This window comes from Zeugodacus cucurbitae, chromosome 6, assembly GCF_028554725.1.
Source record: "Zeugodacus cucurbitae isolate PBARC_wt_2022May chromosome 6, idZeuCucr1.2, whole genome shotgun sequence".
Lineage (NCBI taxonomy): Eukaryota > Metazoa > Arthropoda > Insecta > Diptera > Tephritidae > Zeugodacus > Zeugodacus cucurbitae.
In genome coordinates, this window is record NC_071671.1 from 28,478,880 (window position 1) to 28,491,644 (window position 12,765).

Consider the following 12,765-nt stretch of genomic DNA (forward strand, 5'->3'; position numbering starts at 1 on the left):
GCGTGATATTATTAAGTTATGAAATGGCCAAAAAGTTGTGAATCTGATCCCCGAGAATATATCATAATTCATAATAATGTAGTGTTTTCTTATACCACCATTTTCGTTTTATATTTAATTATTAAAATAGCTTTTAATGATTACATACTAATCTACATTAACGAAATTAAATGAAGTTATAAATGCACGCATATAGTGCTGAACACAAAGACGACGACACGACACGACGTAGCGACGGTCGACTACAAATGCCGCTTTGAAGCCAGCGTCTTGAACATTTTCTTTTCATAAAATTTACTTATTTTGTTCAAAGTGAAATTTTTTGTAGAAAATATTTATAAAGAGGTCGATTTATTTGTTTTAAATAATCGATTGCTATTACTAATGATATATCAAAGCTATTTTACGCTTCTGCTGGCAAAATAACGTCATAATTGTTAGAACTTTGAATAATTTTACATATTAGTGCCAGCTCTACAGCGGCAATTGTCGTCGGCAAAATTAGAAATATTTCTAATTTGGCGACAGCGAAGACTTCTGTCCCGAAGTCGTGCTGTTGTCTAAAAAGCTGTGCCCATAAGAACGCGTGTATTTTAATATTTGACAGATGTCGCTCGTCGCTTGTCGTCGTCTATGTGTTCAGTACCTTTGTAGTGAAATATTTTCATTTAAAATTTCTTAAAAGAAGGGCAAGGGGCACACCAATATTCCAAAGGTTTTGAACTCCCCTACTTTGATTCTTAGTTATAGCATTAGGGCGTAGTTACAGCAATTTTAAAATTATTCCGTAATTCCATGTTGTGGGCATAGTAAGGTCCGACTTTACCTATCTAAAATGCAAACTTTTTTAATGAAATACATACTATTTCCAAATACATTTTTTTTAAATTTTTAGATTTTTACAAAAGTTATCGCTCATTTCACAAATTGGATCTAACAGCACCCAGTTCTTACACTTTTTCCAAAATCGGTTCAGTAGTTCAAAAGAGTTCTTCGCAGAAAAACAATATGACATAGAATTTGTATATAAAACGAATAAAGAATTCAATATTTTTTATATAATAAAATATATGCATAGATATAAAATATTTTTAATTAACATATTAATTATATGCAGTTGTTGGTAGGTTATTAGACACATTTTCTTTTTGTAAGCGTTTGATTTATTCTCTTAAAATTTTTGCATTGCTCTTTTTACTCTACTACACAATGTGCCTAGTTTTATCGTATGCTCAAGAAAAAATTCATATACGACATTCACTAAGAACACTAAATCGCAATTTTTTTTCCCATATATTTCTTTATTTATTGAATCTGCTCTTTGAAGCCTAACAATAAGTTATACAATCTTAATTCTAATTAAAACTAGACAAGCTCAACCAATTGATTGAGTTGTTTTGGTGAAACGTTGCTCTTCAGTGTGATTGTTCTAGCCATTTTTGATTGGAATCGATATTGGTTGCACAGGTCGTACCGCACAGTTGGATGCCGTACATCCAAATCGGCTTTATGACCGCGTTATATAATATAACTTTGTTGTCTAGGCTAAGTTTTGAATTTTTATTTAAAAGCCAATTTAAATTTGCTGCTCTTATCTTCATGCTAACTGCCGGGCACGTTTTTGGTCTTAAGGAAAATGTAACATGTTTTTGTTCATTTACATTTATACGCCAGTTGGCTAGCCATTCTTCGACATTCTTCGAAAATCAAATGCTCTGCTAATACTATTGATGCTATAATTGGGCATTTGTTTCGGCTCACTAAATCTGTGTCATCCGCAAAAGTTGATGTCAAAACATTACTAGCTGTTGCAAGGTCTGCTGTATATATTATGTATAGAGTTGGCCCTAAAACAATGCCCTGGGGTACACCAGCTCTTATTGGTCGTTCTTCAGATATAAAGTCTCTTACTTTGACAATAAACTTTTTATTTTTAAGACTCCAAGGTTTTATGCATTTCGAGAGGTAAGCTTTTCTTAATCTTATATAAAAGCCCGTCATGCCACACTTTATCGAACGCCTGAGCCACATCTAAAAATATAGCAGAACAGTACTCTCTATACTCGAACGCCCTTCTGATTTCGTTAGTAATTCTCTTTACTTGTTCTACAGTGCCATGTTTTGCACGTAACCCGAATTGGTGCGTTGGTATTACATTATTTTCATGGAGGAAAGGAGATACCTTTGATACACCTTTTCAAATATTTTAGAAAGACAGGGTAGAGGACTGATTGGTTTGTATGAGACGGCTGTTTCAACTCTTTCCCTGGTTTGTCTATCATGATGATCTGCGACTTTTTCTATGAAATTGGATAGTACCCGAAACTGAAAATAGCGTTACAGAGCAAGGAGAGCACTGTTAAAGCAATATTTGGTAACTCAGTTAGCATTTTTGGAGTAAATTTATTGTGTCCTGCCGACTTTTTTGGATTCAGCTCTTTTATGATTTTAATAATTTCAGAAGATGACGTTTGAATAGACCCAAGCGACTCGTTAGCGGTATTGGAGATGATTGGCAACTTAAAGTTGTTCTTTGGGCAATTAGATTGAAATACCTTTTCTAGGTGATTTGCAAAACAATTTGCCTTATCCTCGTCATTTCGTGCCCAGTTTCCACCCAAGTCTCTTATAGGCAAGTTGGAGTCGTCTGGAGGCTTCATTGACTTTTGGGCTTTCCAAAGAAAATTTCGTTTGTTTGAATTTGGACACAGTTTCTTTATATAATTGCGAGTGTGGTATTCTTCCTCACGTTTAAGCGCTGTTTTTAGTTTTCATACAGCAGATTTTAGTTGAAGCTGAGTAGAATGGGAGCGATTTAACTGCCATTCACGTCTAGCTCGCCTTTTTCATTTACAAGCTTTTCTATTTCATTATTAGTGATTTTTCTGCGGCAAATCGGTTTATTGTTTCCGTTTGGTGTTGCTATGACAGCTGCATTTGATATTACGTCATTAAATTCTCTTATACCTTCATCAATATTTCTTTCTGTATCTATTTTCACATCAAAATTAATGTGGCTACTCACATTCTTTTATATTTTAACCAGTTCGTTTTGTGAACTGTTAGACCCACTTTTGGCTTAACGAATATGGATTGTTCACACAACTTTTTTAGTAAAGGTGAATGATCAGAAGATAAGTCTGTTCATGTATCAGCTGTCACAAGCGATCTATCTATATTTTTGGTTACAGCGAAATCAATTAAACCTGGTATTTTGTTGCGATCACTGGACCAGTAGGTGGGCTTGCCAGGAGATATTATATCAATGTTATTGTGGTTCATAATGGTTTAGTACAGCTGGCGTCCTTTCGGATTAATAAGACGTGAACCCCAGTACATGTGTTTTGCATTATAATCTCCACCTTCTAGAAATCTATGACCTAGCGTTCCAAAAAAGTCTTTAAATTCGCTATCTGTAATTTTAAAACGAGGTGGGCAGTATATAGCCGTTAGATTTAAATTACAATCCCGATTTTTTAAAGATATTGTTGTAGCTTGTAACTGGGATGTAGCATAAGATTCCCGAGCATAGTGGTTTAACCGATTTCTAACCAACAACGCCGTTCCGCCGTTCCGCCGTGTGCTTTTCCATCCGGATGATTTGTAACATACAGTCTAAATCCCGGTATTTTGACGTTGTTTTTCTTTGTCAGATGAGTGTCTGATATTAGCATTACATCTATATTTTTTCAGACAGAAATCTAATAAGTTCCAATTTATGTTGATTAATACCATTAGCATTCCATATACAGATATTAAGTACGCTCATTTTTTAGTTAATAAAGTTTGCAGCATTTGGTTTTGTGATTTTATAAAATCTTGTATCATATTTTGCATAGTAGACATAAATTGTGTCATACATTGCGTAAGATTTATAATCATGGTTTCAATACCTCCATTTGGTGGTAGTTGCATTTGCACAGTGTTGCCTTTTACAACATTGGCATAGCTGCTTTGTACACCAATTTTTTTAAGTATACCGGGTTTAGGAATATGGTATATGATATCTATGATTTCATTACGGGGAATATGTAACATTTGGTTACGTCGTGCTTGAATTCCCTGTGACAACTTCGATTTCAAATTTTTATAAAAAGGACAACCCCTGTAATTGGCAGTATGACTTCCTCCACGATTGCTGCATTTTTTGTTTAAATCCCATTTTTTGAGGATACATTTTGAAGTGAGATGTAAATCACCACATACCATACAAACACTGCGTAGAGTACAATATGATTTGGTATGCCCATACTCTTGGCTGTTGGTGCATTGTACCGGACCGTTTCTTTTGTGTGGTTCTTCCACGGTTATTCTATGGTGTAGCAAATATTTTAAATTATATATTGGATGCACTTCGTTCTTTTTAAGCTGGTTAGAACTCGGCATCAATTCAATTCTAATTAAAACAATTCAATCTAAACAAAGAATATGAAAACATCAGCAGACGGATATTTTTCACATTTATAGAACCTGGCGGATAGAATAACCTGTAAATCTGTCAATGTTGGTATCAACACTATTATGCGGCAATTTCATATTATTCCCAAATGGTTGATGTTATAACGGTTGAAACGGGAATCATAAATCTAGTTGCCACCAAGGTCATCTAACCCGACGATTGGAATCTCATATCCATCAAAGGGAAACCCCACAATCTGCGCCAATTACCGCGGAATAATTCTTCTGAATATCGCATATAAGACCCTGTCGAGCCTATTGTTTGAAAGACTAAAGCCTTCCGTCAACGAACTAATTGGACTTTATCAGTGTGGCTTTAAACCTGGAAAATCCACCAGGGACCAGATATTCACCATGTGCCAAATCTTGGAGAAGTCCCGAGAGAATCGATTATTCACCACAACTTTTCATCGATTTTAAAGTTGCCTTCGATAGCACGAAAGAAATTTGGTATCCCCGCAAAACTAATACGGATGCGTAAGCCGATGATATCGATATCATTGGAAGCAGCAACCGCGCCGTGCTGGAAGCAGAACCGCCCCCTAGGTGCATCAAGAGATCATTCCTACAACACGTCGACGAACTCAATCCATAGACCGACCAGACTGTGGACGCAAACAGTTTTAGACACGCTCTAAACGCCATTCACAGTGGAGCTATCAACACCTTCATTGACTCCCTTCTAGTGAATGGCGTCCTTGGAACTAAACCACCACCTATAGCAGACGAAAAGCTCGAGTTGCCACGTGAAACCAGAGTGACCCTTGCGCAACTTCGATCTGGATATTGTAGCAGGTTAAACTCCTACTTATCCAGACTGAACCCCGACATACAAAATACATGTCCACCATGCAATGAGTCCCAGCATGATACTAACCACCTCTTTGCATGCCCAACGAACCCTACTCATATAACACCCCTTTCCCTTTGGTCCAACCCTGTCGAAACAGCACGTTCAGTGGGCCCCCCGTTAGATGATTTCGACGACAACTAGATTTATGCTTTTCTTTTCAGGCAGGGATAGATAACCGCTACAACAACAAATCATATACGAACTGAAGCAAATCTTAGGCTAAACTGGATCCTTTCCAACCAACCATCAAAATCACCCTAATCGTTTATCTGGATGTGTATCGTATTGACAATATCATCTTCAGTAGGGATCTCGTCGAAGTCCCGAATTTCCAGTGATATTTCGTGGATTAACGCTATAAATTTGGCTTGGTTTCCAAGCCTTTTGCTTATTTCCTTCGTGAAATCTCCAGTTCTTTCCTTTTGCGTATATTTTAGCTCCAAGAGCTTTTTCATTCGAACAACATGACCCAGCCAGCGTAGCCGCTGTCTTTTTATTCGCTGGACTATGTCTATGTCGTCGAACAACACATACAGCTCATCATTCCATCTTCTGCGGTATTCGCCATTGCCAATGTTTAAGGGACCATAAATCTTCCGCAAAACCTTTCTCGCGAAAACTCCTAGTGCCGTCTCATCGGATGTTGACACCATCCACGCTTCTGTCCCATAAAGTAGGACGGGAATGATGAGGGACTTGTAGAGCTTTGTTTTTGTTCGTCGAGAGAGGACTTCACTTTTCAATTGCCTACACAGTCCATAGTAGCACCTGTTGGCAAGAGTGATTCTGCGTTGGATTTCAAGGCTGACATTATTATCGGTGTTAATGCTGGTTCCTAGGTATACGAAATTATCTACAACTTCATAACTTCGTTATGATTGACAACAGTGACGTGGGAGCCAAGACGCGAATGCGATGACTGTTTGTTTGATGACAGGAGATATTTCGTCTTGTCCTCGTTCACCACCAGACACATTCGCTTCGCTTTCTTATCCAAGCGGGAAAAAGCAGAACTAACGACGCGGGTGTTGTTTCCAATGATATCGATATCATCGGTGTACGTCAGTAGCTGTACACTTTTATAAAATATTGTACCTTCTCTGTTTAGCTCTGCGGCTCGAACTATTTTTTCCAGCATCAGGTTAAAGAAGTCACACGATAGCGAGTCAGCTTGTCTGAAACCTCGTTTAGTATCGAACGGCTCGGAGAGGTCCTTCCCGATCCTGACGGAGCTTTTGGTGTTGCTCAACGTCAGCTTACACAGCCGTATTAGTTTTGCGTGGATACCAAATTCAGTCATCGCGGAATAAAGGCAGCTCCTTTTCGTGCTGTCGAAAGCAGCTTTAAAGTCGACAAATTGATGGTGTGTGTCGATCCTCTTTTCACGGGTCTTCCCCAAGATTTGGCGCATGGTGAATATCTGGTCAGTTGTTGATTTTTCAGGTCTAAAGCCACACTGATAAGGTCCAATCAGTTTGTTGACGGTGGGCTTTAGTCTTTCATACAGTACGCTCGATAGAACCTTATAAGCGATGTTAAGGAGGCTTATCCCACGATAGTTGGCGCAGATTGTGGGGTCTCCCTTTTTGTGGATTGGACAGAGTACACTGAGATTCCAATCATCGGGGATGCTTTCTTCCGACCGACCATATTCCGCAAAGAAGCTGATGCATGCACCTTATCAGCTCTTCGCCGCCGTATTTGAATAGCTCGGCCAGTAATCCATCGGCCCCCGCCGCCTTTTTGTTCTTCAAGCGGGTAATTGCTATTCTAATTTCTTCAATTGGGGAATCGAGCTAGCCATCTCCTGGTGTTGTACTTTCACTGCCATTCAGCTTGAAAAGTGTTCCCTCCACAAAAACAGTATACTCTGGTCATCAAGAACTAGATCACCTCTGGGGGTCCTACAGGAGTGTGCTCCGGTCTTGATACCTTCAGTTAGTCGCCGGATATTTTCGTAAAATTTTCGAGCATTACCCCTGTCGGACAGCTTGTCAAGCTCTTCATAATCACGCATTTCGGCCTCTTTCTTTTTTGTCTGCAAATGCGTCTCGCTTCCCTCTTAAGCACTCGATATCTTTCCCAACACGCTCGTGATGCGGTCGATCGCAACATTGCGAGGTAGGCAGTCTGTTTTCTCTCCACTGCGAGACGACAATCCTCACCATACCAGCTGTTTTTTTGACTTTTCCGAAAGCCAATGGTTTCGGTTGCAGCTGTACGTAAGGAGTTTGATATGCCGTCCCACAACTCCCTTATACCGCGATGCTGATGAGTGCTCTCAGAGAGCAGGAGTGCAAGTTGAGTAGAAAATCGTTCGGCTGTCGGTTGTGATTGCAGCTTCTCGATGTCGAACCTTCCTTGTTTTTGTTGACGTGTGCGCTTCTTGTAGACATGTCGTCCATCTATCACAACATGATCGATCTGGTTGCGAGTGATTCGATCAGGGGACAGCCAAGTAGCTTGATGGATTTTCTTATGCTGGAATCCAGTACTACAGACGACTATATTTCGGGCCCCGGCGAAGTCGATCAGCCTCAGACCGTTTGGCTATGTTTCGTCATGGAGGCTGAATTTTGCGACTTTTGCGCCAAAGACACCTTCTTTACCCACCCTAACGTTGAAATCGCCAAGCACGATTTTGACATCGTGGCGGGGGCAGCGCTCATAGGTACGTTTTAGGCGCTCGTAGAAGGTATCATTGATCACTTCGTCGTTCTCTTCCGTCGGGGCGTGGGCGCAAATCAGCGATATTTTGAAGAACCTCGCTTTGATGCGTATTGTGGCTAGACGTTCACCCACCGGAGTGAATGCCAGGACTCGACGACGGAGTCTCTCTCCCACCACGAATCCCACACCGAATTTGCGCTCCTTTATATGGCCACTGTAGTAGATAGAGGTGGAGAAACATCGATGCGAACATCGATGACATCGAGGTTTTCGAAACATCGGCAACATCGATGCTTAGCTGGGCAAAATCGATGTTTTTCCATCTCTAAGGCGCATAGAGGAAAACAGTCGAATTCTAAGTACATATATCATTTAATCTCATTATAAATTATTAACAGAATATTGTTATTTTAGTTATACTTGTTGGTGGTGTTGACGTGAATGTGGTGGTACTTAAACATGGAAAGGTTTATGAAAAGTAAGTACTAAATATCCGAATTTATCTTCAGAAAATCATTGTAGATGTATTTCTGCAGAAAAGCACATGCACATGCACATTCGCATGCATTTTTGCTTTTCATTGAATACGTTGATACAGTTTAATTCTTATAGGAACCGCAAGCGAACAGCCAAAGCCTGATGATGATCAAAAGGAGAGGAGGCGTGATGTTTCTATAGCTTGGGATCATTTTAAAAGAAACAGCGAAAAAACGCATGGGATATGCAATTACTGTGGTAAGCCAATAAAGATGTGTGGAAACACAACAAATCTAATGGACCACTTAAAGCACGTTCATGCTGATCGGCTTAAAGTTGGGGGAACTGCACAGAAACCAAACATCTTAGAAAAGTTTGTTGGAAAATCGGTTTCCTTTTATGAAAATGACTCGAAACGAAAACGTCTCCTAGACAGTAAGGTCATGAACATGATTGCTGTCGATGTTCAACCTTTTTCTTGTGTTGAGGACGACGGATTTAAAGAGCTCATGAAAGAAATGGACCCCCGCTACAGGTTACCTAGTAGGTCACACCTGCGCGACGTAGTGCTTCCATCTCAATATGAGTCTCTTATGAATAAACTCCAGTCTGTACTTAACGATATTGATTTTGTGGCCATAACGACTGACTTGTGGACATCCAAAGCAAACGAAGGTTACATTACAGTTACGTGCCATTTTGTTTTAAATAGTTTTACGTTGGAGTCAGCAATTTTAGCAACAAGGCAACTTCTTGACACTACCAATCACAATGCTATTAATATTTCTGAAACACTAAAGGACGTGCGTCCATAATTATCCCTGTCATATGCGAACTGAATCATAAAATAAACAATATTAAAGTCAACACAGAAAAAGGCAAAAACATATTGACGACCATCAAGTTTAGTCTTACCAAGAGGCTCGCAAGCTATGAAACACGCACAATACCACGAATTGCTACCATACTAGATCCCCGCTTTAAGAAGCACGGATTTTGTAATCCCTTTAATGCGGAAAAGCTGTGCAACATGAACTGTTTACACTACTACCTGCAAACCCACTACATCCGCCAACATCACCAACACAGGAACCAAGCCGATTTTCATTTCAACAACTCAAAAGCCAAAACAAGGTGCACTCTTCCTGTGTAGATGCCATTATCCTGATGAGACAGCATTTTGAAAAGGAGAACCAGCCGGAAAAATGTGACCCTCTTGCGTACTGGCAGGTAAGAAATTATGCAATAACATATTTTTTCCAATTTATTGTATTAATTATATTTTAGATTACTACAGATGGCGACGCGTTTAAAACGTTAGCTAAAAAATACTTCTGCGTTCCCGCATCTTCGTGCGAATCTGAAAGAGTTTTCAGTAAAGCTGGACAACTTATAAGTGAGCGTCGCACGCGGCTATCATCGACCGTCGTCGATAAGCTCCTCTTTTTAAACAAAAACAAACATGTAAATAATATGTAAATATATATAGTAGAGTTTGGGATAGTAAGTAAGGATAGTAAAGTAGGGATAGTAAGTATGTATGTATGTGATTGGCGTTGCAACCGTTTAGCCGGTTATAGCCGAATCGACGATAGTGCGCCATCTCTCTCTCTCCTTCGCAGTTCGGCGCCAGTTGGAGATCCCAAGTGTAACCAGGTCGCTCTCCACCTGGTCCCTCTAACGGAGTGGAGGCCTTCCCCTTCCTCGGCTTCCTCCGGCGAGTACTGCATCGAACACTTTCAGGGCTGGAGTGTTTTCGTCCATTCGGACAACATGACCTAGCCAGCGTAGCCGCTGTGTTTTTATTCGCTGAACTATGTCAATGTCGTCGTATAACTCGTACAGCTCATCGTTCCATCGTCTGCGGTATTCGCCGTTGCCAATGTTCTGAGGACCATAAATCTTGCGCAAAATTTTCCTCTCGAAAACTCCTAGTGTCGTCTCATCTGATGTTGACATCGTCCAAGCTTCTGCACCGTAGAGCAGGACGGGAATGATAAGCGACTTGTAGAGCTTGATTTTGGTTCGTCGAGAGAGGACTTTACTGTTCAATTGCCTACTCAGTCCAAAGTAGCACCTGTTGGCAAGAGTTATTCTGCGCTGGATTTCGAGGCTGACATTGTTCGTATTGTTGATGCTGGTTCCCAGGTATACGAAATTATCTACGACCTCGAAGTTATGACTGCCAACAGTGACGTGGGAGCCAAGACGCGAATGCGCCGACTGTTTGTTTGATGACAGGAGATATTTCGTCTTGTCCTCATTCACCTCCAGACCCATTCGCTTCGCCTCCTTATCCATGCGGGAAAAAGCAGAACAAACGGCGCGGTTGTTGCTTCCGATGATATCAATATCATCGGCGTACGCCAGGAGCTGTACACTCTTGTAGAAGATTATACCTTCTCGGTTTAGCTCTGCAGCTCTTATAATTTTTTCCAGCATCAGGTTAAAGAAGTCGCACGATAGTGAGTCACCTTGTCTGAAACCTCGTTTGGTATCGAACGGCTCGGAGAGGTCCTTCCCAATCATGACGGAGCTTTTGGTGTTGCTCAACGTCAATTTACACAGCCGTATTAGTTTTGCGGGGATACCAAATTCAGACATCGCGGCGTAAAGGCAACTCCTTTTCGTGCTGTCGAAAGCAGCTTTAAAATCGACAAAAAGGTGGTGTGTGTCGATCCTCTTTTCACGGGTCTTCTCCAAGATTTGGCGCATGGTGAATATCTGGTCAGTTGTCGATTTTCCAGGTCTAAAGCCACACTGATAAGGTCCAATCAGTTTGTTGACGGTGGGCTTTAGTCTTTCACACAGTACGCTCGATAGAACCTTGTATGCGATATTTAGGAGGCTGATCCCACGGTAATTGGCGCAGATTGTGGGACCTCCCTTTTTATGGTTTGGGCAGAGCACACTGAGATTCCAATCGTCAGGCATGCTTTCTTCCGACCATATTCTGCAAAAAGAAGCTGATGCATGCACCTTATCAGTTCTTCGCCGCCGTATTTGAATAGTTCTGCCGGTAATCTATCGGCCCCCGCTGCTTTGTTGTTCTTCAAGCGGGTAATTGCTATTCGAATTTCTTCATGGTCGGGTAATGGAACATCTGTTCCATCGTCATCGATTGGGGGATCGGGTTCGCCATCTCCTGGTGTTGTACTCTCACTGCCATTCAGCAGGTCGGAGAAGTGTTCCCTCCATAATCCCAGTATGCCCTGGACATCGGTTACCAGATTACCACCTTGGTCTCTACATGAGGATGCTCCGGTCTTGAAACCTTCGTTAAGTCGCTTCATTTTTTCATAAAATTTTCGAGCATTCCCTCTGTCTGCCAGCTTCTCAAGCTCTTCGTACTCACGCATTTCGGCCTCTTTCTTTTTTTGTCTGCAAATGCGTCTCGCTTCCCTCTTCAGCTCTCGGTATCTATCCCTTCCCGCACGTGTTGTGGTCGTTTGCAATGTTGCGAGGTAGGCAGTCTGTTTTCTCTCCGCTGCGAGACGGAACTCCTCATCGTACCAGCTTGTTTTTTGTCGTTGCCGAAAACCAATTATTTCGGCTGCAGCGGTACGCAGTGAGTTTGAGATGCCGTTCCACAGTTCCCTTATACCGAGATGCTGATGAGTGCTCTCAGAGAACAGGAGTGCAAGTCGAGTAGAGTATTTCGTGGCTGTCTGTTGCGATTGCAGCTTTTCGACGTCGAACCTTCCTTGTGTTTGTTGTCGGGCATTCTTTGCTGCACAGAAGCGGGTGCGTATCTTCGCTGCGACCAGATAATGGTCCGAGTCTATATTTGGTCCTCGGAGAGTACGCACGTCTAAAACACAGGAGACATGTCTTCCGTCTATCACACCGTGATCGATTTGGTTCCGCGTGTTTCGATCAGGAGACAGCCAAGTAGCTTGATGTATTTTCTTATGCTGGAATCTGGTACTACAGACGACCATATTTCGGGCCCCAGCGAAGTCGATCAGCCTCAGGCCGTTTGGCGATGTTTCGTCATGGAGGCTGAATTTTCCGACTGTTGTGCCAAAGACACCTTCTTTACCCACCCTGGCGTTAAAATCGCCAAGCACGACTTTTACATCGTGGCGGGGGCAGCGCTCATAGGTGCGTTCTAGGCGCTCATTGAAAGCATCTTTGGTCACATCGTCCTTCTCTTCCGTTGGGGCGTGGGCGCAAATCAGCGATATGTTGAAGAACCTCGCCTTGATGCGGATTGTGGCAAGACGTTCATCCACCGGGGTGAATGCCAGGACTCTGCACCGGAGTCTCTCTCCCACCACAAATCCAACACCAAATTTGCGCTCCTT

The 12,765-nt window shown here is 41.6% G+C and overlaps 1 non-coding gene across 1 annotated transcript; it reads left to right on the forward strand.

Moving 5' to 3' along the window:
• Positions 1-7,953: 7,953 nt before the first annotated feature.
• On the forward strand, positions 7,954-10,243 carry LOC114804901 (uncharacterized). The gene is made up of 3 exons (XR_008471923.1): positions 7,954-8,459; positions 8,594-9,688; positions 9,746-10,243. It is a non-coding gene; the product is annotated as an uncharacterized LOC114804901 (transcript).
• Positions 10,244-12,765: the final 2,522 nt, after the last annotated feature.